The sequence below is a fragment of the Nycticebus coucang genome, chromosome 21 (assembly GCF_027406575.1).
Source record: "Nycticebus coucang isolate mNycCou1 chromosome 21, mNycCou1.pri, whole genome shotgun sequence".
NCBI classification, from domain to species: domain Eukaryota; kingdom Metazoa; phylum Chordata; class Mammalia; order Primates; family Lorisidae; genus Nycticebus; species Nycticebus coucang.
This window is the reverse complement of record NC_069800.1, coordinates 40,384,566-40,412,190: the sequence shown is the minus strand read 5'-3', so window position 1 is coordinate 40,412,190 and position 27,625 is coordinate 40,384,566. Positions and strand designations below refer to the sequence as shown.

At 42.6% G+C, this 27,625-nt stretch overlaps 1 protein-coding gene and 1 pseudogene across 4 annotated transcripts in view; one reads left to right on the top strand and one right to left on the bottom strand.

Moving 5' to 3' along the window:
• Window positions 1-27,625, bottom strand: part of CBFA2T2 (CBFA2/RUNX1 partner transcriptional co-repressor 2) — a 135,839-nt gene that overhangs the window by 86,237 nt on the left and 21,977 nt on the right. The window lies entirely within an intron of this gene.
• Window positions 24,988-25,721, top strand: LOC128574010 (high mobility group protein B1-like; annotated as a pseudogene).

Sequence of the window (27,625 nt, the reverse complement as noted above, 5' to 3'; positions counted from 1 at the left end):
AGAACACAGTATATGTAGTTATATACATGTGGATTTATTACATCATAAAACTACCCCAAATTTACAAGGAGGTCAAATTTGTTATTATTTATTTTATATGTAGGAAGTAAATACAAGAAAACAGCTTAGGAGCAAATGTAATGAAAGAGCGAAATACACCTAAAATGAAGAGAGGCTACCAGTTTTACCGCAATCTCTCTTTTAGTTGACATTTGCTTGAACACATTGAAATAAAATCTAACAATAGGAAAGATTATGTTTTATGAGCCATCTTTTTAATACTGCCTATTGGTAATATCCACACTAAAGGAGAAAAAAATTTCCCTCAACATCACAAAATGATCCAATGTGTAATACCTTATGGAAATATTTGTGGAACTACTTTTCTAGCTGTAGAATTCATATATTACATCTGATTATTAACAACACATTCCATTCTAAAAAGCACAGCATTCAAATATAAAGGTGGCAACTGAAAAATGATATAAAAACATAAATATGAACCATTAAAACAAAACTGAGTAAAGGCTGACTAAACTCTCTCATATCAAATATCAAACATCTATTATCATCTTAATTGAAGATAAAGTAAAACGCTTTGAAAGGCAGAGAATCATGTACATTAACCCCCAAAACTAAATTAAGATGTACTTACCCCAAATGCCCAGATTATAACAATCCAGATTCTTAACAGACCAAATTTATTTGAAATAGATATTAAAAAGCTCCTCTTTTTCTCCTTCTAATCTTCAAAGCCCAATCTGAGACCAGCCTTTCTCCTTCTTTCATTAGCTGGACATGTGTCAGCTCTCTCTCATCTGCGATTTCTCACTGACTAGAGCTGCCTGTCCCATTCCAGGGAAACACAGATGGATCCCAGATGGGAAGGTCCTGCCAAACAGACCAGCTCTTCACCTTGCCAGAATCCCCAGATACAGTCTCTCTCTTTTTCTTCCTCCTGCTTCCTCTCTCTCTACTACCCTTCCAACCCTTCCTGTTACCAGGGCTCTTTGCCAGCTGATGTCACTAAGTACACACCTCCTAGTGGCTCCTGGCCAATCTGACATTAATTTGTTAAATACGCGTAATTTGTTTATGGCTGACAATAACAGCAAAGATAGTGTGCAAAACCTATCTGTGCAAATCCCTAGTGGAATAACATGTACAGACACACATAAACATCCCGACTCACATTTTGGGGAACATTCAAATGTTTAGCAATTACCATTTAAAGTACTACATATTGTCTAGTTTCTGCTATTGTTTAATAGCTTCTGCTCTTTCAGCCAGTTTTTAATTCCTACATATGACAAATTCCTTCTTAAAATATATTATTAAAAATATGCTTTGAACATGTAATTGGATGAACAATATAAAGCTACAAGTGAATTTGGGGAATATAAACAGAAATGTATGTAAATGATTCACACAAGCTGCCTCTCAGATCTAGACTTGGTAGCACTGCAAAACTAGCACGTGATTAAAATAAGACAATGCAGGCAACACGGTTCTGATGCTGTAAAGATTATAAATGGAAGATGGGAACACAAAGCAAAAATTGTTTTAAAACAAAGCAAACATATATGGGAGGAATAATATAATGTTTAACATTAAAAGAACTGCTTTATGCAGTTTCAACAATAACAGCCAAAATAAAAAGCATTTTTAGAAATAACAATAAGACTCCAGAGAGAGGACAGAGCTATACAAGGTCAGAATTTAATCCTTCATACCCCCAAAGAGCTACTAGTGTACAATAGCTGCTCAATTTCAGCTTAATAAAAATTGATGGTTGAAAACTAATACTGCACTGTAGTTACACAAAATGTTACCACTGGAGGTAAACAGAGGGAAGGGTCCACTAGACCTGCCAATTTTTTTCTTTTTACAATTTCTTTTGAATATGTATTTTAATATAAAAAGATAGTCAGGTGTGGTGGCACACACCTAGAGCCCCAGCTACTTTGGAGGTTCAGGGAGAAGGATCACTTTACTTAAGCCCAGGAGTCAGAGTCTGTGACATGATCCTGCCATTGCACTCCAGTCTGGGCAACAGAGCAAAACCCTGTCTCTTTATATATTAAAAAAAAAAAAGTTAAAAGTGGGGACTAGCTTCTTCCTAGGTTACATTACATGATATATATCACACACTAAAAGCTACATGAACACACATAGGAATGAAAGGTCTTCTATACACATAACCAGCAAGTGTGATTATAATTCTCTGACCCAGCTCGGCGACTGTAGCTCAAGCGGCTAAGGTGCTAGCCACAGACATCTGACCTGGTGGGTTTGAATCCAGCCTGTGCATGCCAAACAACAATGACAACTACAACCAAAAAAAAGGCAGGGCGTTGTGGCGGGTGCCTATAGTCCCATCTACTTGGGAGGCTGAGGCAAGAGAATCTCTTAAGCTCAAGAGTTAGTTTGAGGTTGCTATGAGCTGTGATGCCACAGCATTCTACCCAGGGCAACAGCTTGAGGCTCTGCCTCAAAAAAAAAAAACCTCTAATCCATCCTCTTCTATCATACTTGTGATATCTATAATCTGTAAAAACTTTTTCTATCATGGCAATTTTTGACAAATACGAAAGAAGACTATTTCTGTCAAGGGCAACTTAATGACTTCGGTTCATCCCTGTCGTGGTAGTAATAATTAATAGCCACAGCAGGCTCAGTGCTTACCTATACTAAGTATACTAAGTGTCAGAAGCTGTCCTAATTCCCTGAATTGTCACAAAGATCCTATATAATAGGGCCTATATGGTAGGTATTATTATTTCAGTGTTATAAGCTAAGAAAAGTAAGGGACAAAGAAGTTAATGCCACATAAGTAGTAAACATCAGCACTAGTATTCTGGATCTACATTCAGAGTACTACACTCCATTAGCTAGTAGGAAAATAGATCAAAAGACCCTACTGGCCGTCCTAAATCACTTGCTCTTGAGAAAGCCAGCTACTAAGTCATGAAGACACTGAGATCTCTTGCCAATAGGCAGCCAATATCAAATTGCTTGCTATGTGAGTAAGCAATCTTCTCAGCAGACACCAAACCACTACCACTCAGCTAAGCCAATCCAGAATTATGACCCACACAAACTATGTGAGATAACTATTTACTGTTGTTTAAGAAAGGAAAAAAAACAAAACAAGGCTACAAGTGATGGCTCACACCTGTAATCCTAGCACTCTGGGAAGCCAAGGCAAGTGGACTGCTTGAACTCAGTAGTTTCAGACTAGTCTGGGCGAGATCCTGTTTCTATTAAAAATAAAAAAATCAGCCTGGTGTAATGGCACACACCTGTAGTCCCAGCTACTCAGGAGGGAGAATCCCTTGAACCCAAGAGTTTGTGGTTGCTGTGAACTATGACACCATAGCACTCAACACGCATTGTGGCGGGTGCCTGTAATCCCAGCTACTAGGGAGGCTGAGGCAAGAGAATCACTAAAGTCCAGGAGTTTGAGGTTGCTGTGAGCTGTGAGGCCAAGGCACTCTACCCAGAGTTATAGCTTGAGGCTTTATCTCAAAAAAAAATTAAGACCTGGATGGCTAGCACCTGTAATCCCAACTACTAGGGAGGCTGAGGCAGGGCGATGGATTGAGCCCAGGGTTTTGAAATTGCAGTGAGCAATGACCACCCAACTGCTTTCTAGCATATGCAACAGAACAAGATGGAAAAGAACACGAGAGAGGGGAGGAAGGAAGGAAGGAAGGAAAATTAAAGAGACATAACAATTAAATACAGTATAAAGAACATTACAGGGATAACAAAATTTGAATCATCTGTGAATTAGGTAATAACATGATATTAAACTTCCACATTTTGATATCTGTAGTGTGGTTATTTAAGAGAATACCTTTGTTTTTAGAAAATATACATTTAAGTATTTAGGAATATAAAAGCATATTTCTACTTACATTCAGAATGGTTCTGAAAAAAATTTTAATGTCACTTGCCAAAGGAAAAATTATAGGTAACATACAACAATAAAACACACAAAAAGTAAGCAAAGCAATAAACAGGAGTTTTTATTTATTACAACTGTCTGTAAGTTTCTTGTATCAAAAAGAAAAAAACAATCCCCGTTCATGAGAAAACAGTTTGAAAACTCCCTTGTGGGTGTTAAGTGAACATGTGCAGCAGCCCATGGAGTTCTAATGATCATGCTCACAACAGTCACTCCTTTGGTCTCGCACTCTGATAATCACAACTGTACGCCATTATAGTTCTGTTTTTTTCTTTAAAATTTTTTTAATTGGGCTGCCATTAAGCTGTAACAGCTGCCTCCAGCATCTATATAAGCAAATGCAGCCCAATGTAAACAGTAAAATGAAACTTGATTTTAACCAATCAAAAACTGTCAACCTCTAACTACAGGCTTTCGGGTCCTCAAATTGTGGCCTGTGGGCCACATGAGGAGGTGTGATTGTATTTGTTCCCGTTTTGTTTTTTTACTTCAAAATAAGATACGTACAGTGTGCCTAGGAATTTGTTCAGTTTTTTTTTTTTTTTTTTTTTTTTAACTATAGTCCGGCCCTCCAACGGTCTGAGGGACAGTGAACTGGCCTGGCCCCCTGTTTAAAAAGTTTGAGGACGACTGCTCTAGATCAATGCTTTTCAACATTTTTTATCTCACGCCACACTTAAACCTATAGTTAACTTCCATGGCACACCTTAAATTATGTTGGTCAAAAAAAAAAAGAGTGAAAAAAAGAATATATTTACTGTACTTTAAACTTTGGAAAATAATTTCATTAATAATCTCTAAAATTGGGCGGCGCCTGTGGCTCAAGGAGTAGGGCGCCGGTCCCATATGCCGGAGGTGGCGGGTTCAAACCCAGCCCCGGCCAAAAAAAATCACAAAAAAAGAAAATAATAATAATAATAATCTCTAAAATTTATCACAGCACACCTAAGATCCTCTTAGTTGAAAATCACTGCTGTAGGTCAATATTCATTTAAGGCAAATGCCTTGCTATAGCCAATCAAGTAATTATCTTGCGACCATGTTCACCCTATAAAAATCTACTGCTAAAGCGGATCTCTCTGAACCTCTTCTGGTTGAAAGCTGCCTGAAATCTTTTTAATGCTCAAATAAACTCTGCTGAATTTATTTTCCCTGAACTTTTTCTTTAAATAGTTCAAAACATTAAATTATTTTAAATTTTTTGGGCGGCGCCTGTGGCTCAAGGAGTAGGGCGCTGGTCCCATATGCCAGAGGTGGCGGGTTCAAACCCAGCCCCGGCCAAAAAAATAAATAAATTATTTAAAATTTTTTTCTCTCACAATGTTCATTTTATACCTACAATGGGAAACTGTGAATAGTTTCAGAATCTCAGTCACTAAATATAAATTAATGAGAAACAAAAATAATGATTCTATAAATATGCCTGGGATCTTCACCTTTGAGTTTGATTTATCAGATCAAATCTCTCATCACACATTAAGATGGCTGTACACCTTCAAATAACTGTCTAAAAAGAAGAAAAATAGGGTGGCGCTCATAGCTCAGTGGGTAGGGCGCTGGCCACATACACCAAGGGTGGTAGGTTCGAAACCCACTAAAGTTTAAGCCAACTAAAACAACAATGACAACTACAACAACAACAACAAAAAAAATAGCTGGGAGTTGTGGCAGGTGCCTGTAGTCCCAGCTACTTGGGAGGCTGAGGTGAGATGGGTGGCAGCAGCCTCATCACCCCCATAAGATGGATACCACCTGTCACTGACTTGCACCGGGGGCTGTGTAGGATAAAAGATGAAAGGACAAAAGATGAGAATACCATAACTCTGAAATGATGACAGGCACTATTACTCTTAAATAGTCTGGATTGGGCCGGAACAGAACAAGATAAGAACTAATGGGCCAAGTACTCTCATAATGAGAGTTAACAAGTTAAGTGCTGTGACAAATTATTTTACTTATTTGCTAATTGCCAGATCTGCTTTACGTGACTTTTATGTTACCTATCTGCTAATCCGTTAAACTCTAAGGTTTGCTTCTGTAAAAGGGGTCATGGTGACCCCATGCTCGCTTTTTGCTGAAAGAGCCAACTTTTAGCCCACCTGTTTGTCCTTTTGCCAACTTTCAGACTATAACAACCCCAACTTCAGTCACCTCAATGCTCTCTATGTCTGCTTTAGACTTTGCTGAGACAGTCCTGCGGTTAATAAAAGACTACTTTTTAAATTTCTAATTTGAGTCAGTGGTCCTTATCTTGCCCCGTAACAGAGGCAAGAGAATTGCTTAAACCCAAGAGTTTGAGGTTGCTGTGAGCTGTCACGGACTCTACCAAGGGTGACAAAGTGAGGCTCTGTCTCAAAAAATAAAAATAAAAACAAGAATTTTTTAGACTCGGCACCTGTAGCTCAGTGGTTAGAGCACCAACCACATACACGGAGGCTGGCAGAATTCAAACCCAGATCTGGCCTGCTAAACAACAATGACAACTGCAATACAAAAATGGCTGGGCATTGTGGCGGGCGCCTATAGTCCCAGCTACTTAGGAGGTGGAGGCAAGAGAATCGCTTAAGCCCAAGAGTTGAGGTTGCTGTGAGCTATGATGCCAAAGCACTCTACTGAGGGCAACAAAGTAAGAATCGGTCTCAAAAAAAATGCGGCGCCCTTGGCCGGCGCCTGTGGCTCAGTGAGTAGGGCGCCGGCCCCATATGCCGAGGGTGGCAGGTTCAAGCCCAGCCCCAGCGAAACTGCAACAAAAAAATAGCCGGGCGTTGTGGCGGGCGCCTGTAGTCCCAGCTGCTCACGAGGCTGAGGCAAGAGAATCACATAAGCCCAAGAGCTGGAGGTTGCTGTGAGCCGTGTGATGCCATGGCACTCTACCCGAGGGCAGTACAGTGAGACTCTGTCTCTACAAAAAAAAAAAAAAAAATGCGGCGCCCATACTCAGTGGGTAGGGTGCCAGTCACATATACTGAGGCTGTCAGGCTCAAGCCCAGCCCAGGCCAGCTAAACAATGACAACTGCAACAACAACAAAAAAATAGCCAGGCATGGCTTGGTACCTGTGGCTCAAGTGGCTAAGGCGCCAGCCACATATACCTGAGCTGGCGGGTTCAAAATCAGCCTGGGCTCGCCAAACAACAATGACGGCTGCAACCAAAAAAAAAATAGCTGGGCATTGTGGTGGGCACCTGTAATCCCAGCTACTTGGAAGTGGAGGCAGGAGAACTGCTTGAGTCCAGGAGTTGGAGGTTGCTGTGAGCTGTGATGCCACAGTACTCTAACCAGGGCGACGGCTTGAGGCTGTCTCAAAAAAAAAAAAAAAAAAAAGCTGGGCATTGTGGTAGGCGCCTGTCTGTAGTCCCTCTTGGGAGGCTGAGGCAAGAAAATTGCTTAAGCTCAAGAGTTTGAGGTTGCTGTGAGCTGTGATGCCACAGGTATCTACCGAGGGCAACGTAGTGACACTATCTCAAAAAAAAAAAAAAGGTAAAAAGAAAAAAGTAGTACCCTCTACTTAAGCATCATCTTACCCCCACACCAATTTTGTTATAAGCTTATTGAAGTAGATAGAATATACCTATCACAAAATTCACCCATTTGGGGTGTACAATTCAATGATTTTTAATAAATTTATAGAGTAGTGCAACCATTACCATAATCTCACTTCAGATGGTGGAGGATGGGGAAACACCAGCATATAGCACCCCTCTTGGGGGTGGGACACAATCATAAAAGAGACTTTATCTAACAAATGCAATCAGTGTAATCTAACTCTTTGTACCTTCAATGAATCCCAAACAATTAAAATAAATAAGTAAATAAAGAACATTTTTGTCACCCAGAAAAAATACTCCATAGTAAATCTTATTTTCATTCATAGCCCTAAACAAACACTAATCTGGGCCAGGTTCGGTGACACACAACTGTAATCCTGGCATTCTGGGAGGCCAAGGCAGGTGGATTGCCCTGAGTTCGCAGGTTTGAGCAAGACCCCATCTCTAAAAAATAGCAGGGCATGGGGGGCGCCTGTGGCTCAGTGAGTAGGGCGCCGGCCCCGTATGCTGAGGGTGGCGGGTTCAAACCCAGCCCCGGCCAAACTGCAACCAAAAAATAGGCGGGCGTTGTGGCGGGCGCCTGTAGTCCCAGCTGCTCGGGAGGCTGAGGCAAGAGAATCGCGTAAGCCCAAGAGTTAGAGGTTGCTGTGAGCCGTGTGACGCCACGGCACCCTACCCGAGGGCGGTACAGTGAGACTCTGTCTCTACAAAAAAAAAAAAAAAAAATAGGAGGGCATGTGGTGGATCCTGTAGTCCCAGCTACTTGGGAGGCTAAGGCAGGAGAATCACTCAAAGTTGAAGACTTTGAGGTTGCTGTGAGCTATCACATCAAAGCACTCTACAGAGGGTGAAAAAGTGAGACTGTCTCAAAAAAACAAAAAACACTCACTTTTTTCTGTCCCTACAAATTTGCTATTCCTGGATATTATACATAAATGCAATCATGTAATATGTAATCTTTTATGCCTGGTTTAATTTAGCTTAATCTTCCTGAGATTCTTCCATGCTATAAAATGTATCAGGATTCATTCCTTTTTAATTCTGAGTAGTAGTCTATTGATGGGCATACCAATTTGTGTATCTACTTACCAATTCATGGGTATTTGGATTGTTTCCACTTTTTTTTGTTTTTTTGTAGAGACAGAGTCTCACTTTATGGCCCTTGGTAGAGTGCTGTGGCCTCACACAGCTCACAGCAACCTCCAACTCCTGGGCTTAAGCAATTCTCTTGCCTCAGCCTCCCGAGTAGCTGGGACTACAGGTGCCCACCACAACGCCCGGCTATTTTTTGGTTGCAGTTTGGCCGGGGCTGGGTTTGAACCCGCCACCCTCGGTATATGGGGCCGGCGCCTTACCGACTGAGCCACAGGCGCCGCCCGGATTGTTTCCACTTTTTGGCTGTTGAACAATGCTTCTGGAAAAAATGCTCTACAAGTTAAAAATAATTATTTTTCACAATTTTGTGCAGTTTTATCTTTTTTTTTTTTAATTGAGACAGAGTCTCACTTTGCTGCCCTTGGTAAAGTACTGTGACGTCACAGCTCACAGCACCTCAAACTCTTGGGCTTAAGTCATTCTCTTGCCTCAGCCTCCTGAGGGATTATAGGCATCCGCCACAACGCCAGGCTATTTTTTGGTTTTTAGCAGGCCCCAGCTGGGTTCAAACTCACCAGCCCTGGTGCATGTGGCCGGCGTTCCACCGACTAAGTTATGGGCGCCGCCCTCATTTTATCTGCTTTTTGAGAAGAGGGTTTACCAAACATCTTACTCTACCATTCTAAGAGTTCTGCACTAACAACAACAAAAAAAATTATATTTTTTCCTTTGATTATTTTGAGATTATGCTTTTTTTTTTTTTTTTTGTAGAGACAGAGTCTCACTTTATGGCCCTCGGTAGAGTGCCGTGGCATCACACAGCTCACAGCAACCTCCAACTCCTGGGCTTAAGCGATTCTCTTGCCTCAGCCTCCCGAGTAGCTGGGACTACAGGCGCCCGCCACAATGCTTTTATCAGTAGTTTGTCATTTGATTTTTTTTTTTTTATTAGAGACAGAGTCTCACTTTGTCACCCTGGGTAGAGTGCCGTGGCTTCACAGCTCACAGCAACCTCCAGCTCTTGGACTTAGGTTATTCTCTTGCCTCAGCCTCCCGAGTAGCTAGGACTACAGCCGCCGGCCACAACACTGGGCTATTTTTTTGTCGCAGTTTGGCCGGGGCTGGGTTCAAACCTGCCACCTTTGGTATATGGGGCTGGTGCCCTACCCACCGAGCCACAGGTGTGACCCCTATCATCTGATTTTGATGATACATTTGGAAAATTTTCCCTGTCCCAAATTATAAGAAGATACATATGTTCTTCTAGTACTCTTCATGGTTTAACTTTTTCATTCTTATGTAAAATTTATTTTGATATTGGGCAGTGCCTATGGCTCAAAGGAGTAGGGTGCCAGCCCCATATGCCAGAAGTGACAGGTTCATACCCAACCCCGGTCAAAAACTGAAAAAAAAAAAAAAAAAAAAAAAAAAAAAAAAAAAATCTTGGGCAGCGCCTGTGGCTCAGTGAGTAGGGTGCCGGCCCCATATACCAAGGGTGGCGGGTTCAAACCCAGCCTCGGCCAAACTGCAACAAAAAAATAGCTGGGCATTGTGGCGGACGCCTGTAGTCCCGGCTGCTTGGGAGGCTGAGGCAGGAGAATCGTGTAAGCCCAAGAGCTGGAGGTTGCTGTGAGTCCTGTTATGTCATGGCACTCTACGGAGGGCGGTAAAGTGAGACTCTATCTCTACAAAAAAAATTAAAAAAATTAAAAAGAAATTAAAAAATTTATTTTGATATTTATAGAAAATTGAAGGTTGAAAAACCTAAAATATAAGTTTTATTAGGATAATTATATTTATTGTTGAAGCCAAAGGAAACTACTAAAAAGGTCCAAAGATCAGACAACTAACATAGAGATCAAAATTCCTAGTACTCAAGATAACAGCGAACCCACAGTTGAAAACTAAAATTCATATAATCCAGAGATCCTGCCTTCCTTATAAAATTTTCTACTTAATATATTGAGATTATTTGGTCTTCCTAATCTTTAGTAAAACGTTTCTGGTTTTATAAATAAAAGTTAATGAGAAACAATGCACATTTCACATAGAGGATCTTAGGATTAGTCTTGTTGAAAAGCCTTCATTCAAAAAACTCGGGAGTGCCTAAGCAGATTTTCATATACACCTGAGTCCATTTTCTGCTAAGCAAGACTTTATTTCCTATCTTTTGACAGAAAAGGAAACATAAGGAAAACTAAACCGTTCACTATTTCAAGTATATAATCAGTAGTTCTGTTAGAAACACAAAATATTAAGGTTAATAATCTTCTACATAATTCTATATCCTACTGGAAAGCCCTACAAATTCTTCAATTAATTACAATTACTCTTCTGCATCTTACAAGTTTACTTCTACCATATTCCCTGAAAATTCCTTAATAAGGCCTCAGATTTCACATTTTTAATAAACTCTGGCTCTGAAATGAAATTAAACAGAGGGGTAACGTAAAGTTACTTTTCTCTGCTATTACAAGTGGTAAACTTTTTTTTTTAGGCAGAGTTTTGCTCTGTCATCCCAGATAGACTACAGTGGTATCATCTTAGCTCACTGCAACCACCAACTCCTAGGCTTAAGTGATCCTCCAACCTCAGCCTCCTGAATAGGTAGAACTACAGGTGTGCACCACAATGCCCAGATGTGTTTCCTGTTTTTTTTTTTTTTAAGCAAAGACATAGTCTTAAACTTGCTCAGGATGGTCTCGAGTCCTGAACTCAAGCAATCCACCTACCTCAGCCTCCCAGAGTGCTAGGATTACAAGGATGAGTCACCTTGTCTAGCCTAAGTGGTAAATTTTCAATGGTAAACAAAACAGTGAGATAGGCCATAGTGATCTAAATTGATTTTTCTTTATTATTATTATTATTTTTTTTTTTTGAGACAGAGCCTCAAGCTGTCACCCTGGGTAGAGTATCATGGCACCACAGCTCACAGCAACTTCCAACTCCTGGGCTCAAGCGATTCTCCTGCCTTTGCCTCCCAAGTAGCTGGGACTACAGGTACCCGCCTCAACACGTGGCTATTTTTTTTTTTGGTTGCAGCCGTCATCGTTGTTTAGTGGGCCCGGGCTGGATTCGAACCCAACAGCTCAAGTATATATGGCTGGCGCCTTAGCTGCATCAGCCATAGGCGCCGAGCCTCTTTTTTTTTTTTTTTTTGAGATAGTAGCCTTTATTTTTTTTTTGAGATCATAGTCTTTAGTAGAGTGCCATGGCGTCATACCGCACAGCAACCTCAGACTACTGGGCTCAAGCAATTCTCTTGCCTCAGCCTTCCAAGTAGCTGGGACTACAGGTGTCTGCCACAACATCCAGCTATTTTTTTGTTGTTGTTGCAATCGTCATTGTTGGAACCCACCAGCCTCAGTGCATATGGCTGGCGATGTAACTACTGTGCTATGGGCACCCTAAGGGTGCCAAGCCTAAATTGATTTTTCAGAGCAAAAAACCCCCACAAATTTAAAATTCACACCAACTAAAAGTTTAGTTTTTAGACTGGGTCTGCTAAAGGCAGGTATTATAACTTTCATTATTTTCCCATAGAAAAACCATGACAAAAAGTGTTTATTCTAGTATCAAGTCATTGTAAATTTTCAGGTAAAAGAAAACATCTCAGTCCCAGCTACTCGGGTGGCTGAGGCAGGAGAATTACCTAAACCCAGGAGTTGGAGGTTGCTGTGAGCTGTGTGACGCTACGGCACCCTACCGAGGGCAATAAAGTGAAACTCTGTCTCTACAAAAAAAAAAAAAGAAAACATCTCAGGGCAGTACCCTGAGCTCAGTGGGTACTGCACCAGCAACATACACCTAGGCTAGCAGGTTTGAACACAGCACACACCTGCTAAACAACAATGACAACTGCAATGAAAAAACAGCCAGGCATTGAGGCGGGCACCTGTAGTCCCACCTGCTTGGGAGGCTGAGGCAAGGGAATCGCTTAAGCCAAAGAGTCTGAGGTTCCTGTGAACTGTGACGCCACAGCACTCTACCAAAGGTGACAAAGTAAGACTCCGTCTCAAAAAAAGAAAAAAGAAAAAGAGAAGAAAATATCTCAGTTACTAATAGATAAGATATAGTACCAATTTATGTACAAATAACTATCTTCTCCATCAGATAAACAGTTTAAGTGGAAGAAAATTCAGTATTATTATTAATCAACTATTAAGTGCTTAATACCTGGTAGCTTGAACAAAAAGATACAAGCCTTATAGCACAATTAACAGAACATCCTCCTACAGTAATGCTTTCATTATTTAAATTGGCACATGAGAGATTATGTTCCAGATTTATTTATTGACTAAGTCTAATCCTATTTCCTCAGTTGGCATCAATATGTCTACTATTTACGTTCATTTCAACACTGGATATTTGTTCAAAAGTCTTCCATATTTGATTTTCTACCACAGAATTTTGAGTTTAATTGAAATTTAGTGTTTTTCGGGGTAGAGGGCAAGAAATAAAAACTCTGAATGAGAGCTAAATTCACTTCCTTTGTCAATCTCATTAACAAGCCACACAATTTACTTTTTATTTCAAGGAAAGAGAACACCTTGTAATTAAGTGTTAAATGGCAATGAATTAAGATCCAATAACCTAGAGGTATTTTTCTTTTCTTTCTTTTTTTTTTTGTAGAGACAGAGTCTCACTGTACCGCCCTCGGGTAGAGTGCCGTGGCGTCACACGGCTCACAGCAACCTCTAACTCTTGGGCTTACGCGATTCTCTTGCCTCAGCCTCCCGAGTAGCTGGGACTACAGGCGCGTGCCACAACGCCTGGCTATTTTTCTGTTGCAGTTTGGCCGGGGCTGGGTCCGAACCCACCACCCTCGGCATATGGGGCCGGCGCCCTACTCACTGAGCCACAGGCGCCGCCCAACCTAGAGGTATTTTTCAAAAATTGGTCAAGCAGCTCGGCGCCTGTTGCTCAAGCGGCTAAGGCGCCAACCACATACACCTGAGCTGGTGGGTTCGAATCCAGCCCGGGCCTGCCAAACAACCATCAACTACAACCAAAAAATGGCTGGGCGTAGGGCAGCGCCTGTGGCTCAGTCGGTAGGGCACCGGCCCCATATGCCGAGGGTCGCGGGTTCAAACCCAGCCCAGCCACATTGCAACAAAAAAATAGCCGGGCATTGTGGCGGGCCCCTGTAGTCCCAGCTGCTCGGGAGGCTGAGGCAAGAGAATCACTTAAGCCCAGGAGTTGGAGGTTGCTGTGAGCTGTGTGAGGCCACGGCACTCTACCGAGGGCCATAAAGTAAGACTCTGTCTCTACAAAAAAAAAAAAAAATGGCTGGGCGTTGTGGTGGGCGCCTGTAGTCCCAGCTACTTGGGAGGCTAAGGCAAGAGAATCGCTTGAGCCCAGGAGTCGGAGGTTGCTGTGAGCTGTGATGCTACAGCACTCTACCCAGGGTGACAGCTTGAGACTCTGTCTCAAAAACAAAAAGAAATATTGCTTCCTGACCTCTTTGAGAAGAATCTGAAAGAGGAGAAATCACTGTACCCATGCAAAGTCAATAGGGAGATGGACCAGGGGATGTACCATTCCTACAAAGTTAGCTAAACAAATGGGGCTGCCAAGCTGTCAGAATAGGCAAGAAAGTCATCTTGAATCAGAGAGGACCACACACCAGTAGCAGATGCATGACAAATTGAAAAGATAACATTGGGGCGGCGCCTGTGGCTCAGTCGGTAGGGCGCCAGCCCCATATACCGAGGGTGGTGGGTTCAAACCCGGCCCCAGCTGAACTGCAACGAAAAAAATAGCTGGGCGTTGTGGCAGGTGCCTGTAGTCCCAGCTACTCGGGAGGCTGAGGCAAGAGAATCACTTAAGCCCAGGAGTTGGAGGTTGCTGTGAGCTGTGTGAGGCCACGGCACTCTACCGAGGGCCATAAAGTAAGACTCTGTTTCTACAAAAAAAAAAAAAAAAAGAAAAGATAACATTGTAGCTCTCCTCCTCCACACTGCCTACCAAGGCAACAGCCATCTCCTATTCAGCATCATGGCTGCCCTCAGACCCCTTATGAAGATCATCAAAAATAGGACCAAGAGGGCGGCGCCTGTGGCTCAGTGAGCAGGGCGCTGGCCCCATATACCGAGGGTGGCGGGTTCAAACCCAGCCCCGGCCAAACTGCAACCAAAAAATAGCCGGGCATTGTGGCAGGTGCCTGTAGTCCCAGCTACTCGGGAGGCTGAGGCAAGAGAATTGCTTAAGCCCAGGAGTTGGAGGTTGCTGTGAGCTGTATGATGCCATGGCACTCTACCGAGGGCCATAAAGTGAAACTCTGTCTCTACAAAAAAAAAAAAAAAAATAGGACCAAGAAGTTTATCTGGCACCAGTCAGACCAATATGTCAAAATCAACTGTAACTGGCAGAAACCCAAAGGTATTCACAACAGGGTACAGAGAAGATTCAAGGGCCAGATCTTGATGCCCATCATTGGTTATAGGAGCAACAAGAAAACAAAGCATACACTGCCCAGTGGTTTCGGAAGTTCCTCATCCACAACAAGGAACTGGAAGTGCTGCTGATGCGCGAAAAATCTTACTGTGCAGGGTGGTGCCTGTGGCTCAAAGGGGTGGGGTGCTGGCCCCATATGCCGGAGGTGGTGGGTTCAAGCCCAGCCCTGGCCAAAAACTGCAAAAAAAAAGAAAAAAGAAAAATCTTACTGTCCAGAGAATGCTCATGTGTTCTCTGAGAACCGCAAAGCCGTTGTGGAAAGAGCAACCTAGTTGGCCATCAGCATCACCAATTCCAATACCAAGCTAAGCAGCGAAGAAAATGAATAGACAGCTCATATGCACATTTTATTTGTGTTTAAATAAAACCATAAAAACATACACAAAAAAGATAAAATTGTATTGTGAGCATTTAACAACTAAAATAAATAAATAAATAAGAAATACTGCTTCCTAAAGTGTAAAATGCCTAGTAGGGGCTGTGCCCAGTGGCTCACACCTGTAATCCCAGCACTTTGGGAGGCTGAGGCGGGTAGATTGCTTGAGCTCGCAGGTTCAAAATCAGCCTCAGGGCAGTACCTCTGGCTCAGTGAATAGGGCACCAGCCCCATATACCAAGAGTGGCGGGTTTGAACCTAGCCCCAGCCAAACTGCAACAAAAAAATAGCTGGGCATTGTAGAGGGCACCTATAGTCCCAGCTACTCAGGAGGCTGAGGCAAGAGAATCGCCTAAGCTCAGGAGCTGAAGGTTGCTGTGAGCTATGACGCCACAGCACTCTACTGAGGGTGACAAAATGAGACTCTAAAAAAAGGTCTCTAAAAAAAAAAAAAAGACCAGCCTGAGCAAGAAAGAAACCCCGTCTCTAAAAATAGCTGGGTGTTGTAGCAGGACCCTGTAGTTCCAGCTATTAGGGAGGCTTAGGCAAGAGAGTCACTTGAGACCAAGAGTTTGAGGTTGCTGTTAACTATGACACCATAGCACTCTACCAAGAGCAACAAAGTAAGACTCTGGCTCAAAAAAAAAAAAAAAGAATGGAGGGTGGCGCCTGTGGCTCAAAGGAATAGGGTGCTGGCCCTATATGCCAGAGGTGGTGGGTTCAAATCTAGCCCCAGCCAAAAAACTGCAAAAAGAAAAAAGAAAGAAAGAATGGAAAGTAATGAATGAATATTGAAATGGGCTTCATTGACTATGAAACATGAGAAGATTCATACAGCCTGAAAAGGGATCAGAGAGCAGCATAAACAACAATATAGAGATAAGATACGGACGGAAGCATTTATTCATTTACTCAGTATTCATACCAGTGCCAGGCTAAATATTTACAGACTTCCCACACTGTGTTGCAGATACATAGCTACAATTACCATGTTTTCTCTTTTAATCTCACAATATAGTGTAAAGACCTTCTTGTGCTATTTTCTTCCCACGGGTGAGCAAACAGGCCCCCAAATTAAGGAACTTCCCTGAAATTGCATAGATATTTAGTAGCAAAGTGGGAATTCATACAAGACTCCCAACCTCAACTCTGATGCCCTCTCCTCATCTATTATTTTAAGTGGGAACTGAGCTAGAATAAGTCCGACTCATCAACACATGACCAATTACTAGCAGGAAGGGAACAATCCCAATATAGAGGGGTATATGGGATAGAACCTCATGTAATTGGTACCTGAGAATCATTATATGGCCTTGAACAAAATGAAACCAGTGTTTTGTGAAGATAAGTTTTCATGGCCACAAGGAGGATAGACTGAGAAAAGAACAGCAGGTGTTGAAAAGACTTGCTTAGAAGGCCATTAAGTAATTTGAAAACAACAGAAAAATCCATGGTAATGACTAGGATCAAGATGATAGGAAATAAAAAGGACAGACTCTCTAAAGCAATGACAACAGAAAACATTGGTAAGGCCGGAGGAGGTGGCTCAGGCCTGTAATTCCAGCACTTGGGAGGCAGAGGCGGGTGGAATGCCTGAGAGCGAGTTTGAGTTTGACTCTGTCTCTAAAAAATACCCCGGCATTGTGGTGGGTGCCTGTAGTCCCAGCTACTTGGGTGGCTAAGGCAAAAGAATCGCTTGAGCCCAAGAGTTTGAAGTTGCTGTGACCTATGACAACACAGCACTCTACTGAAGGTGACCAAGTATGTCACCAAAAAAAAAGAAAAAGGAAAAGAAAAAGAAAGAAAGAAAGAAAGAAAGAAAGAAAGAAAGAAAGAAAGAAAGAAAGAAAGAAAGAAAGAAAAGAAAGAAAACAAACACTGGTAATAAGTAAATGAATAATAACTGCATTTCTTTTTTTTTTTTTTTTTTTTGCAGAGACAGAGTCTCACTTTACTGCTCTCGGTAGAGTGCCATGACATCACAGGACTCACAGCAACCTCCAGCTCTTAGGCTTCCGTGATTCTCCTGCCTCAGCCTCCCAAGCAGCTGGGAATACAGGCGCCCACCACAATGCCCAGCTATTTTTTTGTTGCAGTTTGGCCGGGGCTGGGTTTGAACCTGCCACCCTCGGTATATGGGGCTGGTGCCCTACTCACTGAGCCACAGGTACCACCCTCTTTTTTTTTTTTTTTTTTCTATTGTTGGGGATTCATTGAGGGTACAATAAGCCAGGTTACACTGATTGCATTTGGTAGGTAAAGTCCCTCTTGCAATCATGTCTTGTCCCCAGAAGGTGTGGCATGCACCAGGGCCCTGCCCCCTTCCCTCCTTCCCTCTCTCTGCTTTTCCTTCTCTCCCATAACCTTAATTGTCATTAATTGTCCTCATATCAAAATTGAGTACATAGGATTCATGCTTCTCCATTCTTGTGATGCTTTACTAAGAATAATGTGTTCCACTTCCATCCAGGTTAATACGAAGGATGTAAAGTCTCCATTTTTTTTTAATGGCTGAATAGTATTCCATGGTATACATATACCACAGCTTGTTAATCCATTCCTGGGTTGGTGGGCATTTAGGCTGTTTCCACATTTTGGCGATTGTAAATTGAGCTGCAATAAATAGTCTAGTACAAGTGTCCTTATGAAAACTGCCTTTCTTTGTGGATGATGTGCAGAATCCAGTGGAATCTAGAAAAAAAGCTACTAAATAAGTAAATTTAGCTAACTTGCAAGATACAAGATCAATATACAAAAATCCTATATTTCTACATAGTAGCAATGATCAAATACTAAAAAAAAAAATATGACAGTACCAAAGACTGTGAAATACTAAAAGATAAATTTGACAAAAGACGCATAATGCTTACACATAGAAAATGTCAAAACACTAGTAAGAAAAATTAATTAAAATAAATTTGGCTGGATGCGGTCGTTCACGCCTATAATCCTAGCAATTGGGAGGCCAAGGTGGGCTGACTGCCTGAGTTCACGGGTTCGAGACCAGCCAGAGCCAGAGCAAGAACTCATCTCTAAAAACACTAGCCAGGTGTTGGGGCAGGTGCCTGTAGTCCCAGCTACTTGGGAGGCTGAGGCAAGAGAACCTTTTGAGCCCAAGAGTTTGAGGTTGCTGTGAGCTATGACATCACAGAACTCTACTGAGGGGGACAAAGTGAGACTCTGTCTCAAGAAAAAAAAAAAACAAATAAATAAAAATAAAATAAAAGTACAGGTGCGGTGGCTCACGCCTGTAATCCTAGCACTATGGGCAGCCAAGGTAGGTGGAATGCCTGAGCTCAGGCATTGGAGACTAGCTGGAGCAAGAGTGAGACCACCATCTCTAAAAAACAGCCAGACACCGGGTGGTGCCTGTGGCTCAAAGTAGGGCTCCGGCCCCATATGCCAGAGGTGGCGGGTTCAAAACCAGCCCCGGCCAAAAACTGCAAACAAACGAACAAAAAAAACCAGCCAGACATCTGTAGTCCCAGCTACTTGAGAAGCTGAGGCAAAAGGATGGCTTGAGCCCAAGCATTTGATGTTGCTGTAAGCTACAATGCCATGGCACTCCACTGAGGGCGACAAAATGAGACTTTGTCTCAATAAATAAATAAGTAAATACCTACAAAACAGAGGTCCAGGCACACTGGCTCGTACTTATAATCCTAGCACTCAGGGAGGCTGAGGCAGGAGGATACTTTGAGCTCAGAAGTTCAACAGCAAGTAACCTAAGCAAAAGTAAATTAGAAAAAATTAGCCAGGTGCTATGGTTGGTCCCTATAGTTCTACATACTTGGGAGGGAGACTGGGTCAGAAGGATTCCTGAAACCCAGGAGCTTGAGGGTGCTGTGAGCTAGGCTGACAACACCACACTCTAGTTCACACCATAGAGTGAGATTCTTCTTTCAAATAAATAAATAAATAAATAAATAACAGAGGGTGTCAAGAAAGTACACACATTTTAAGGAAGGAAAAAAAAAAAAACCTGTTAAAACTGTAGTACTCTTGGGCAGTGCCTGTGGCTCAAAGGAGTAGGGCACCGGCCCCATATGCCAGAGGTGGCAGGTTCAAACCCAGCCCCGGCCAAAAACTACAAAAAAAAAAAAACAAACAAAAAACTCTAATACTCTACTTGGCTCAGCGCCCATAGCACAGTGCTTATGGTGCCAGCCACATGCACCGAGGCTGGTGGGCCAGCTAAACAATAATAACAACTGCAACAAAAAAATAGCTGGGCCATTATGGTGGGTGCCTGTAGTCCCAGCTACTTGGGAGGCTGAGGTAAGAGAATTGCTTAAGCCTAAGAGTTTGAGGTTGCTGTGAGCTATAACGCCAGAGAACTCTATTGAGGGCAACATAGTGAGACTGTCTCAAAAACAAACAAACAACAACAAAAAAAACTGTAATACTCAGTATATACCTATGACAAAAGATAAATACAAGTCACATCAAGCACCTCTCCTAATTGCAGAGGTCAAATGTACTTGAATATTACAAATTTCATAAATTTTTCCTCTATTTATAATGTGTATCAATGTTTTTGGTACCTTCTGTATATTTTAACAATAATACTTTATTTCCTTATCACCTATTAATTATTGTCCTACTCATCACAAAGTCTAAACACAGTATTCCATACACATGAGTACTAAAACAGGGAAAAGAAGTGTTTTATGGCATAAGGCCAAAGGTTACTAAGACCTAGAAGGATCTGGAGACCAAACCCAAGTCTTGTTAACTACATTTATTGGAGGTAGGAGGACAGGTTCATACATTATTCTGTCTACTATGTGCATGTTCAAAATTCTCCAAAGGGTAGGTGAAGATATGATTAAACCCTTCGTGCTCTTACTTTGCTACCTTTGAACTTTTCTTTTTCCTTTTAACTTGATCTTTGCCAGCCTTTCCCCCTTTCTTGTCAATAGGTCCACTGGATCATTAGCCATTTAACAAATGGTGGTTTGCAGGATAAAAGACAGACCTTTTGCACAGGCAGTGGAATTCCAAACACTAGACTCTTGGCTCCACGATGTCTGACTCAGAAGAACTGCTGGGAGCTATTAGTTTGGCTTGCCCACCCAGGCATGTAAGACTCTTAAGAGTTCCTTTTAGACCACTCTCATATGCCTCTCATTTATGACTACACAGTTTTGAGATTGTATGCTTTCACTTAGTACAGAAACAGATCAGGCTCACTATGACCACAGAAATTATAAAGAAAGTCCAAGGATAAGGAATCCAGAATGAGACGGTTTTAAATATGGAACTGCAACTGATCAGAACTTTCTTTTCTAGTGGGGCAATAACCCAACAAAAATGCATTTCAAAACCCCCAAATACAGGATAAGGAGACTATATAATAGCAGTGTATGAAATACACTGTGCCCAGGGCGGCACCTGTGGCTCAAAGGACTAGGGTACCGGCCCCACATGCTGGAGGTGGCAGGTTCAAACCCAGCCCCGGCCCAAAACTGCAAAAAAAATACACTGTGCCCGAAATGAGAACACCTGTCATTTTGTAATCATCCCTATGCTTTTCCCCTTCTGGGCCTTTGTTAACTCTCCCCAATACCTGAAAATACAATAAATCTGCTTACATTTTCCTTCATTCCTCTATCTTGGACTCTTCCTTCAACAAACATTTATTGAACGTGGTACCCTGGCACTTAGTCTGTAAACCCTTATATCTTTTTTTTTTTTAGAGACAAGAGTTTCACTTTTATCAACCTTGGTAGAGTGCCGTGGTGTCACAGCTCATAGCAACCTCCAACTCCTGGGGTTTTTTCAGGCAATTCTCTTGCCTCAGCCTCCCAAGTAGCTGGGACTACAACAGGCGCCTGCCACAACGCCCGGCTATTTTTTTGTTGAAGTTTGGCCGGGGCTGGGTTTGAACCTGCCACCCTCGGTATATGGGGCCAGCGCCCTACTCACTGAACCACAGGTGCCGCCCTAAACTCTTACATCTTATAATTAATTCATCCTTATTACTCCTAGAAGCTATCTTTATTTTCTTGGGATACCCACAGCACTTAGTTCACATTATTTTCTGGTGCTTCTCACAGGTGGGTCAAGAATGGGGATAAGACCCCAAAACTGGTACAACTAACCTATTTTTTTGAATGCAGAGCATGCCCTCTCATGTTCTCTTTAATGACAGTAAAACATTAAAGACATGCAGTTTTAACCATTTTCCCACCAGAGGTGATGCCAGCCTGAGAAAGACTGAGACAGTGAGCAAGATAGACAAGAGAAACCAAGAAATCAGGTTGCTTTACTGCTGATACCAATAAAGAATTTTATTAGCAGATCAGCACCTGTAGCTCAGTGGTTAGGGCCTCAGCCACACGCACAGAGGCTTGGTGGGTTCAAGCCTGGCCTGGGCCTGCTAAAGAACAATAACAACAATAACAAAAAAAAAAAAAAAAAAAAAGCTGGGTGTTGTGGCAGGCACCTGTAGTCCCTGCTACTTGGGAGGCTGAGGCAGGAGGACTGCTTGAGCCCAAGAGTTTGAGGTTGCTCTGAGCTATGATGCCATAAAACTCTAGCCTAAGCAACAACAAAGTGAGACTCTGTCTCTAAATAAACAAAAAATAAATTTGGAAACATTTTTTTCATTAAAAATATTATTAAAAGATACCAAGGAAGAAGCCCCCAAAGCCTACAATAAACCCAAGTTATTTTATAATGGAAAAACAGCAGGCTAGCATTAATCACAATGTTCTATGACTATGTAGTACTATGTACTAATCTCTTAAAATACTGATGGGGGAATTCAGCCCAGGAGCTCACGCCTATAATCCTAGCACTCTGGGAGGCCCAGGAGGAAGGACTGCTTGAGCTCAGGAGTTCCAGACCAACCTGAGCAAGAACAACAACAGATCTCACCTAAAACTAGAAAAACTAGCCAGGCATTATGGTGGGCACCTGTAGTCCCAGCTACTTGGGAGGCTGAGGCAAGTGGATCACTTGAGCCCAGGAGTTTGAGGTTGCTGTGAGCTGTGATGACACCATGACACTACCCAGGCCAACAGTGCAGTGAGATTCTGTCTAAAAAAAGAAAAAATATATATATAGATGGAGGGATAGTCTACACCAGTCAAATGGGCTAAGAAACACTTCACACTGTTACTACTTTCTTACAATTCACAATACAAATATTACCTTATTAAAGGCACTAAGAAAATATGCACTAAACTATCTCAATCTTTCACAAACTGTTTTGATCATAATGAGACCTTTTTTCCTTCATAATGTCTATGGATATCTTATAGAACGGTTTGCAATATATTCCTTGGGAAATGACACAATGGACAATAAAATGATTGCAATAATAGTAAACTAAACAAAATTCAACAAACTTGATTATGGTATTTTTTTTTTTTTTTATTGAGACAGAGTCTCACTTTGTAACCCTTGATGGAGTGCCATGAAATCATAGCTCACAGCAACCTCAAACTCTTGGGTTCAAGCGATTCTCTTGCCTCACCTTCCCTAGTAGCTAGGACTACAGGCGCCCACCCCAACACCTGGCTATTTTTTTTTTTTTTAGCAGGTCCTCGTGTGTTAGAACCCACTAGCCCTGGAGCATGTGGCCGGTGCCTTAACCACGGAGCTACGGGCACCCAGCCTTGATTTTGGTTTTTACTAATCTTGAATACTGGAATACAAACAACTAAAAAGAAAAAAACAAATTACAAAATAATAGGGCTGGGTGCAGTGGCTCAAGCCAGTAATCTCTGGGAGGCTGAGGCAGGTGGAATGTCTGAGCTAACAGGTTCAAGACCAGCCTGAGCCAGAGCTAGACCCTGCCTCTAAAAATAGCCTGGCATTGTGGTGGGCACCAGCTACTTGGGAGGCAGAGGCAAGAGAATAACTTGAGCCCAAGAGTTTGCGGTTGGATGGCGCCTATGTGAGTAGGGTACCAGCCCCATATACCGAGGGTGGAGGGTTCCAACCTGGTCCCGGCCAAACTGCAAAAACAAAAAAAGATAGCCGGGCGTTGTGGTGGGCGCCTGCAGTCCCAGCTACTCGGGAGGCTGAGGCAAGAGAATCGCCTAAGCCCAAAAGTTGAAGGTTGCTGTAAGCTATGATGCTACAGCACTCTACCGAGGGTGACAGAGTGAGACTCTTGTCTAAAAAAAAAAAAGAGTTGGCTCAGCACCTGTGGCTCAAGCAGCTAAGGCACCAGTCACATACATCTGAGCTGGCGGGTTCAAATCCAGCCCAGCCCGCCAAAGAACAATGACAGATGCAACCAAAAAATAGCCGGGAGTTGTGGTAGACAATGCTACTTGGGAGGTGGAGGTAGGAGAATCACTTGAGCCCAGGAGCTGGAGGTTGCTGCCATGGCACTCTACTTAGAGCGACAGCTTGAGGCTCTGTCTCAATAAATAAATAAATAAATAAATAAATTTAAAAAATAGCCAGGTGTTGTGACAGGTGCCTATAGTCCCAGCTACTCGGGAGGCTGAGGCAAGAGAATTGCCTAAGCCCAAGAGCTGGAGGTTGCTGTGAACTGTGATGGCGTAGCACTCTACCAAGGGTAATAAAGTGAGACTCTGTCTCTAAAAAAAAAAAGAGTTTGAGGTTGCTGTGAGCTATGACACCATGGCACTCTACCGAGGGCAACAAAGTAAAACAGGAAAGGGAAAGGGGGAAGGGGGAAAGACATTAAGGGGGAAGGGAGAAAGACAGTAGGGGGAAAGGGGAAGGGAACAGGAAAGGAAAAGGAAAGGAAGAAAATAGAAACTTATGTAGGGGATTTGGGAACACTTATTTTAAAAGACTGCCACATATGAATTTCATTAAAAAAAACATCAGGAGGCTCGGCGCCATGGCTCAAGTGGCTAAGGCGCCAGCCACATACACCTGAGCTGGCAGGTTTGAATCCAGCCTGGGCCAGCAAACAACAATGACAGCTGCAACCAAAAAAAAAAAAAAAAAAAATAGCTGGACTTTGTGGCAGTCACCTGTAGTCCCAGCTACTTGGGAGAAGGAGGCAAGAGAATCACTTGAGCCCAGGAGTTGGAGGTTGCTGGGAGCTGTGAGGCCACAGCACTCTACCCAGGGTGAGAGCTTGAGGCTCTGTCTCAAAAAAAAAAAAAAAAACGAGGGCGGCGCCTGTGGCTCAGTGAGCAGGGCGCCGGCCCCATATACCGAGGGTGGCGGGTTCAAACCCAGCCCCAACCGAACTGCAACAAAAAAATAGCTGGGCGTTGTGGCGGGTGCCTGTAGTCCCTGCTACTCAGGAGGCTGAGGCAGGAGAATCACCTAAGTCCAGGAGTTGGAGGTTGCTGTGAGCTGTGTGAGGCCACGGCATTCTACCGAGGGCCATAAAGTGAAACTCTGTCTCTACAAAAAAAAAAAGAAAGAAAGAAAGAAATCAGGAGAATAATGTTATAGAGCGGAGAGTGAGGAAGCTGCGTCTGGCTCATGATCTCAACAGCCACTGCACTACATTGAGCTCCACAGGGATAGTGCCAAGGCAAGTGAGAGCCAGACAGGCACTGGGCGACTCTGTGCCTCACTGAGGAAAAATAACTAAACATGGGCAAAGGAGATCCTAAGAAGCTGAGAGGCAAAATGTCATCATATGCATTCTTTGTGCAACCTTGTTGGGAGGAGCACAAGAAAAAGCACCCAGATGCTTCAGTCAACTTCTCAGAGTTTTCTAAGTGCTCAGAGAGGGTGGCGCCTGTGGCTCAAAGGGGTAGGGCACTGGCCCCATATGCTGGAGGTGGCGGGTTCAGACCCAGCCCTGGCCAAAAACTGCAAAAAAGAAAAGAAAAGAAGTGCTCAGAGAGGCGGAAGACCATGTCTGCTAAAGAGAAAGGAAAATGTGAAGATATGGCAAAGGCGGACACAGTTCGTTATGAAAGAGAAATGAAAAACTACATCCCTCCTAAAGGGCAAATGAAAAAGAAGTTCAAGGATCCCAATGCACCCAAGAGGCCTTCTTCACCCTTTTTCTTGTTCAGTTCTGAGTACTGCCAAAAAGGCAAAGGAGAACATCCCAGCCTATCCATGTTGCAAAGAAGCTGGGAGAGATGTGGAATAATACTGCTGCGGATGACAAACACCCTTATGAAAAGACAGCTGCAAAGCTGAAGGAAAAATACGAAAAGGATATTGCTGCATACCGAGTTAAAGGAAAGCCCGATGCAGCAAAAAAGGGAGTCGTCAAGGCTGAAAAAAGTAAGAAAAAGAAGGAAGAGGAGGAAGATGAGGAAGACGACGAGGAAGATGAGGAAGACGACGAGGAAGATAATGATGATGAATAAGTTAGTTCTAGCGCAGTTTTTTTTTCTTTTCTATAAAGCATTCAACCCCCCTGTACACAACTCACTCCTATTAAAGAAAAAAAAATTGAAAGGTTAAAAAAAAATTAGGATTACCACTTTCCTCTTTCTTTACACTAGTGGTTCTCAACCTTCCTAATGCCAGGACTCTTTAATACAGTTCCTCACGTTGTGGTGGCCCCCAACCATAAAATTATTTTTGTTGCTACTTCATAACTGTAATTTTGCTACTGTTATGAACCGTAATGTAAATTTCTGATATGTAGGATGGTCTTAGGCAAACCCTGTGAAAGGGTCATTCAACCCCCAAAAAGGGTCGTGACCCACAGGTTGAGAACTGCTGCTTTACACAAAGATACTGCAAGTAATCTTATGCCTAGCTCATTATTTTTATTTTTTGTAACTCACAAAGAACAAATTGAAGGGGAAAGAAATGAGAAATCCGTAATTAAACTAGACTTGAAAAAGAAACAATGGAAGGTTATTATAAAGAACATGAATATGACAGAAAAAATGTCTTAAGGTGCAAATAACTGGGCCATGCATCTCCCAAGAGGGAAAGAAAAAGGTTAAACACTTCCTCACATCAGCCAACTGGTGGCACCACGAGCTTAGAACTTGTATTGGCTGGAATACATGTAGATGGATTAAGTTGGTTCTTGGGAAACAGCCTTGATTCTCAACCAAAAGAGTGAACATTTTAATGAGACTATCTGCTATCTGTAAGGAAGTATAGACTTTTTTTTTTTTGCAGTTTTTGGCTGGGGCTGGGTTTGAACCCAGGACCTCCAGCATAAAGGGGCCGGTGCCCTATTCCTTTGAGACACAGGCGCCGCCCGCAAGTATAGACATATTAAGGTGTACTGAACATAGTTGTATATACAACTCTGGCAAAAAAGTGCAGAGCAACTTCAAAGGGTACTTATAAATTGTATCCCTGACTCCACACACAGAGTTAAGAACAGAAATACAACTGGCACTTAAGTTAGAGGCTGATAATGAAGAACTCACTGGGATCTTATGATTAAAGGGGAAAGGCAGCCCACCAATCAAGACAGTCAAAAAATCTGGGTTCCAGTCATGATCGCTCTGATCCTCTAGATCACTTTGAAAGCTATCCTTAAAGGCCTGATTCAGACGGCATTTTTCACATGCAACCTTTACTGATCACTGATCACTTCCTTTATTCCTCTCATTTTTTTTTTTTGAGACAGAGTCTCAAGCTGTCACCCTGAGTGCCTGGCGTCACAGCTCACAGCAACCTCTAACTCTTGGGCTTAAGTGATTCTCTTGGCTCAGCCTCCCAAGTAGCTGGGACTACAGGCACCCGCCACAACACCTGGCTTTTTTTTTTTTGTTTTTTTGGTTGTAGTTGTCATCATTGTTGTTTGGCCCAGACTGGATTCGCACCCACCAGCTCCAGTGTATGTATGGTGCTCTAGCCGCTTGAGCTATAGCTGCCAAGCCATATGTGCTCATCTTAATCTATTTTGCTCACTCAAGTGCAAAAACCGTATCTCTCACCAAGTATCAAGTTCCTTAAAACTCTGCAATTTTTTTTTTATTTATTTTTTTTTTTTGAGACAGAGTCTCACTGTGTCACCCTTGGTAGAGTACTGTGGCATCACATCTCACAGCAACCTCCAACTCTTGGGCTTAAGCAATTCTCTTGCCTCAGATGCCCAAGTAGCTGGAACTACAGGCGCCTACAACAACACCCAGCCATTTTTCTGTTGTTGTTGCAGTCGTTGTTTAACAGGCCCAGCTGGGTGAGAACATACCAGCCAGGGTGTATGTAGCTGGTGCCCTAACCACTCAGCCATGGGGCCAAGCCAAAATCATAAAAATTTTGAACACAAGCACTGTGATAAAAAAGAAACAATCAA